This window comes from Ziziphus jujuba, chromosome 11 (genome assembly GCF_031755915.1).
Source record: "Ziziphus jujuba cultivar Dongzao chromosome 11, ASM3175591v1".
Taxonomy (NCBI): Eukaryota; Viridiplantae; Streptophyta; class Magnoliopsida; order Rosales; family Rhamnaceae; genus Ziziphus; species Ziziphus jujuba.
Window position 1 is genome coordinate 896,969 of NC_083389.1, and position 6,585 is coordinate 903,553.

A 6,585-nucleotide genomic window follows, 5' to 3' on the forward strand; every position below is an offset into this window, starting at 1 on the left:
TAATATCACCATTAAATATAGACATCCAATTCCTAGATTAGATGATATGCTTGATGAATTGAATGGTGCTTGCATGTTTACTAAAATTGATCTTAGAAGTGGATATCATCAAATTAGGATGAAAGAAGGTGATGAATGGAAGACCACATTTAAGACTAAATATGGGCTGTATGAATGGTTATCATGCCTTTTGGTTTAACTAATGCACCTAGTACAGTCATGAGGCTTATGCATCATGTTATACGTCCATTTATTTTTAAACTTATGGTTTCGTACTTTGATGATATTTTTGTATATAGCCGAAACTTAGATGAGCATATAGAATATCTTAGGCAAGTTTTAAATATTATTAGGAAAGATAGGCTATTTGCTTACATAAAAAGTGTGATTTTTGCAAAGATGAGCTTTATAAGATTTGTAGTAAATGCTACAGGAATTGAAGTTGATCAATCTAAAGTTCAAGCAATCAAGGAGTGGTTGACACCAACTTCTGTCACTTAAGTGAGGAGATTTCATGGTTTGGCAAGTTTCTATCAAAGATTTGTCAAGGACTTTAGCACCATCGCAGCACCTTTGAATGAAGTTGTAAAGAAGAATGTTGGCTTTAAATGGGGGGAAGTACAAGAAAAATCTTATAATTTATTGAGAGAAAAATTATGCAATGCACCTTTACTAGTTTTGCCAAAATTTTCAAGGATTTTTGAAATTGAGTGTGATGCTTCGAGTGTAGGTATTCGAGCTGTTTTAATACAAGGAAGACCCATAGCCTACTTTAGTGAGAAATTAAATGGAGCTGCACTAAACTACTCGACATATCACAAGGAGATGTATGCTTTGGTAAGGGCTTTGGAAACGTGACAGCACTATCTAATGCCAAAAGAATTTATGATTCATACGGATCATGATTCTTTTAAGCATATTAAAGGTCAAGGAAAGCTCAACCGAAGGCATGCCAAGTGGATTGAATTTATTGAGACCTTTCCATATGTGATTTGCTACAATAAAGGTAAGGAAAATGTGGTTGCCGATGTGTTATCCCGAATGTATGTATTATTTTCTACCTTAAATGCTGGATTGCTTGGATTTGAACAATTGAAGGAGCTTTATGAGCATGATAGTTACTTTGGACAAATATTTAGAACTGTTTGAAACATGGATTTAATAAATTTTACATATTTGAGGGGTATTTTTTTAGAGAAAACAAACTTTGTGTGCCTAATTGTAGCATTAGAGAGTTACTAGTTCGGGAAGGTCATGGGGGTGGTTTAATGGGTTATTTTGGTATTTTTAAAAATTTATCCTCACTTCAAGAATATTTTTATTGGCCTAACATAAAGAGGGATGTTGAGAAAATATGTGAAAGATGGTTGAAATGCTGAAAGACCAAATCCACATTAAAACTACGCGGGTTGTACCATCCTTTGCCGATTCCTTCCTATCCTTGGGTAGATTTGTCTATGGATTTTATTCTTGGTTTGCCTAGGTCAAAGACAGGTAAGGATTCAATATTTGTTGTTGTGGATAGATTTTCTAAGATGGGACATTTTATTGCATGTAATAAAACTATGATGCATCTACTGTTGCTAACTTATTTTTCAAAAAAATTATAAGATTGCATGGAATGCCTAGAACTATTGTTTCGAATAGGAATGCTAAGTTCTTAAGTTATTTTTGGAAAACTTTGTGGGCTAAGTTAGGTACTAAGCTTTTATTTTCAACTACTTATCATCCACAAACTAATGGACAAACCGAAGTAGTGAATAGACCTTTATCTACATTGTTGAGAGCATTAATTAGTAGAAATTTAAGAACTTGGGAGGAATGTTTACCACATGTTGAATTTGCTTATAATAGGTCTTTGCATTCAGTGACTAAATTTAATCCTTTTGAAATTGTTTATGGGTTTAATCCTTCAACTCCATTAGATTTAACACCTTTACCTTTAAGTGAACGTGCTAATCCAGATGGAAAACAAAAAAGCTGATTTTGTGAAGCAGATTCATGAAAAGACTAATGCAAATATTGAGAGGAGGACCGAGCAACATGCAAGGAATTCTAATCAACAGCCAAAAACAAGGTGTTTTTGAACTTGGAGATTGGGTTTGGTTGCACCTAAGAGAGGAGATATTTCCCGAGCAAAAGAAGTCCAAGCTTATGCCGCGTGGAGAGGGACCTTACAAAATTGATTTGCCGGGTGAGTATAATGTCAGTGCTACATTTAATGTTGCTGATCTGTCTCCTTTTGATGCAGGTGATGATTTTGATTTGAGGGAAAATCATTTTCAAAAGGAGGTGAATGATGCGAATCTGCAAGTACCGGCACAACCAACAACCCGCTGGGGTGCTGACCCGATACAGATGAAGACCAGGCCGATGATGATGTGATTCCGCCCGAGCCCTCTCAACCGATAACCCGCTGGGGTGCTGACTCGACATGGATGAAGACTAGGCCAATCATAATAGCTCAAATTAAAAGATTTAAGGGCAACCTGGGAGTATTTATACAGAGGGTAATCAATTTCAACAGAGCTTGTCCATACTTGAAGATACAAAGCCTACTCGAAGCATCCAAGTGGTGGAAGCCGATACGGACCCGGGTGACTGTTTTGGTACATTTTTGGAGTCCGGGAAGCATGAAATGGTTCCAATGCTTTATGGGTTCAATACATATGCCTAAGAGGTCATGGAATCAAGTTAAATCAGCCTCAAATGCAATCAAAAAGGGCTTGTACGGACAGCATCAACAATTTGGCCGAATTTGTTGTATTGCTTGCTGGCTTTACTGTATTTTACTGTATTAGCCTTTTCTTATTTTTCCAAGCATGGGCAACGTGTGGGACTTCATATTCAGCTTATTTGGCATCCTAAAAAGCATCTAGAAGCTGATTTGGGGTTCAAAGAGGTCAAAGATTGATCAAAGTCAACCTGATCAAAAGGCTAGCCTTTTTAGTTTCCTAATTTGTTTTTACTTTTTGTTTTAGGAAACTACCATTACTTTTTTGCTTTTATTTATTTATTTTCTGGAAAAATAAATTTAGGAAGGTTTTTATTTTATTCTTTCCATTGTAAATTAATTAATTCCTAATTTAATATAAAGGAATTAATTAATCAAACTTAGATTAGGAAAGGAAGTATAGTTTCAGCCAACTAGGTTTCTTTATGTGTGGTGGCTGGTTTTCTTTATGTTCTAGGGTTTTATTTCGTGGCTTTGTAGCCTATTTAAAGGCTTAGTTATCAATAAGAAAAAACTTGGATTTGATTGAGAAAATACTTGTGAGATTAATTATCTCTTTGTTCTTTGAGAACACCTAAAACACCATAAGAGAATTGGTTGTTTTAGCTTGACTTATGAATAGGTTTTCCATCCCCTATTATGGCGTCTACATTATACCAAGGTTTCTAACCATAGGTTGGTTAGGGGTTGAGGTCAATTCCATTAGAACTTGAAGTTAATTAATATCCGGGCTAATATAATACGGGTTTAGGAGCAGGTCATCCTAGGTTCGTATCATTTGGTATCAGAGCTAAATTTTGTTCAGGTTTGATCTATCTTTATTTGTTTTATTTGATTTTGTATTATTTTGCAATTTTAGCATTAGGTTAAGGTTGCATTCATCCCATACACGTTTTGCATCTTAAAAAAAAAAAAAAATTCATTCCTAGTTGAATTAGGATTTCCTAGTTTTATCGTATTTCTGTTTCCTAGTTTGTTGGTTGTTTTTCATCATTGTTCTTTTAATTTGGTTATTCTTGATTTTCTTTGCTGTTTCAGTCTAAAATATTTGTATTCATATATTTAAAAAAAAAAAAAAATAAGAAAAAAATAAGAGTTTGCGGCAACATTTAAAAAAAAAAAAAAAACTGCACATTTGTGTTTATTTGGAGGTCACAGGTATGGTGTTTGTTTTGGAGTTGGAATTGCAATTTTGGTAATTATTCTTGCTACTGCAGTTGTTTATGTTCTGTGAGTGAAAAAAATAGAAATAAAAAAGAAGAGGTAAAGCCGAATAAAAAAAAAAAAAAAGAGAAAAATATTTCGGTTTGTTGGAGTTTGATTTGTTTGCTGGAAATTTGTTGGAGCTGCTGATTTTTTGCTTATTTACTCAATATTTGAGTTTCTGGGGAAGTATTTTTGCTGCTGGATATTTGGATTTTGGGTCCTTAAATTATTTGGATTATAATTAGTTAAAGGAATTGATACAAAACTTGAATTACAAAGAACAACAACCAACAACTTTTCTATATTTTTGTTCTCTTTGATTCTTGTTCATATTTGAATTTCTTTTTCTATAATTTTATTCTTGAACTCATAGTCTATTACCATCTGGTCTAGTTCTTCAAAATTCCAAATTTTTCTCATTAATTTGCTTTATTTTTTCTAGAAAAACCAAAAATAGGTATCTTCATTCCATTCGGTATTTGTTTATTTTTGCTTACTGTTTTGTTGATAAGTTTAATTAAAACATACTAGTGATCTAATTGCTATTTTATGGGTGTTTTGATTAGAACTTTGAGATAATTCATTGAGTGGAAAAAGGCAAGAGTGTTTGAGCTTAAAAGAGGGTAAGTCGAAACAAGTGTGCAAACACGAGTGTCGAATCCTTATTTGAGTGAAACACGTAAGGGAGTGAAATTGTAAGGTCCTAGTTTATTTCTATTGCATTATTATACTAACATGACAGAATCAATAATGAGAAGAGAAGATCCACCCTTGAGGATCAATGAAGAAGAGTCCGTAGCATTCCATGGCGATGCTCGAGCTACCGGGAATGGAGACCAAGCGGACATGAGAGCTGTTTTGAAGTCAATACAGTGGGTTAGTGCTCAAGTTGAGCATGTGAATCAAAGAATGGGAAGGCTAAAAGCCTTACAAGAAATGCCGAACACAAGAAATAGGCAAGAATTCCATGGAGGATGAGGTCGAGGACGAGGAGGTCGTGAGAGACCGATAGAGGAATTTGAGGAGGAGAATTTCGGTGGAGACTTTAGGAAGGCATGGACGAAACCTTTGCTATCCAAGAGAGAACTGGCCATGGAAGGTATAGGAGGGAAGGAACAGATGACAATCTTAGCAATATCAAGATCAACATCCCACCATTCATGGGAAAAAGTGATCCCGAGGCATATTTGGAGTGGGAAGAAAAGATGGAGATGATATTTGACCGCCATAATTATTCGGAGGCTAAGAAGGTGAAATTGGCAGCAATGGAGTTTGGCCATTATGCACTCCAATGGTGGACCAATGAGCAAAACACTCGAAGGAGAGTGGGTGATGACTTGATTACTACGTGGCTACAAATGAAAGGAGCCATGCGGAGGCGATTCGTACCATTACACTATCATAGGTTGCTACATCAAAGACTTCAATCTTTATCTCAAGGACATGGATCCGTGGAGGATTATTACAAGGAGATGGAGATGCTTATGATGAGATTGAACTTGAATGAAGATAGGGAAGCAACCATGGCAAGGTTTCTTGGCGGTTTGAATCGTGAAATAGCCAATCAACTAGAATTGCAACAATATGTGGAATTGGAGGAGATGTTGCATGTGGCTATTAAATTAAAGCATCAATTCAAGAGGAGGGGTGTAAGATCATGGTTTAGAGGTGTTTCCAACAGTGGAAGGTCCAATTCAAGTGGCTTGAGGAACAATCCCATCTATGAAAGCAAGCCAAAGCTGAAAGTCAAAGAAGAAAGTTCAAATTGGCCAAGGAAGGAGACTAGAACCGAATCTGTCCAAGCACGAAAGAATGAGTAAAATTAGATCTTAAACCTTCTAGAACTCATGATGTTGTGTGTTTTAAGTGCCAGGGAGGAGGACACATTGATAGCCAATGCCCGAATAGAAGAATCATGGTGTTAAAGGACAATGACGAGCTAGAATTGGAAAGTGAAGAAAGTGAGGATGAAGCCAAGCAAGACGAGAAGGACTTGGAGGATGAACCCGAAACCTTGCAAGCATCCAATGCTGAATTAAACTTGCTTTCTAGGAGAGTACTTGCTGCATACAAATATGAGGATGAAATTCAAAGGGAGAACATCTTCCACACCCGATGTGAAATTCAAGGTAAGATTTGTAGTATGATTATTGATAGTTGAAGTTGTACAAATGTAATTAGTAACATTGTAGTTGATAAATTAGGCTTAATAACTATTAAACATCCAGAACCTTACAGATTACAATGGCTTAATGATAATGATGAAATAAAAGTGAATAAACAACCTAAAATAAAATTTAATATAGGTAGATATGAGGATGTAGTTTTATGTGATATTGTACCCATGATTGCTGGACATATACTATTAGGTAGACCGTGGCAATTTGATAAGGATGCTACTCATTTTGGTCGAGAAAATAGTATTGTTTTCAGGTTTAAAGGAAAGAAGGTCAAGCTGGAACCATTATCTCCTAAAGAGGTTTACAAAGACCAATTACAAATGCAACAAAGGAGAGAAGCCGAAAAGCTCAAGGAAAAAGCAAGTATGGCACCAACAGCTTCACCATCCTTTTAAGAAGGTAAGAATGAGATTGCTGGTCATTGTATGGTTTCTAAGGCTCATATTGAGTGGAAAGATCAAGGAA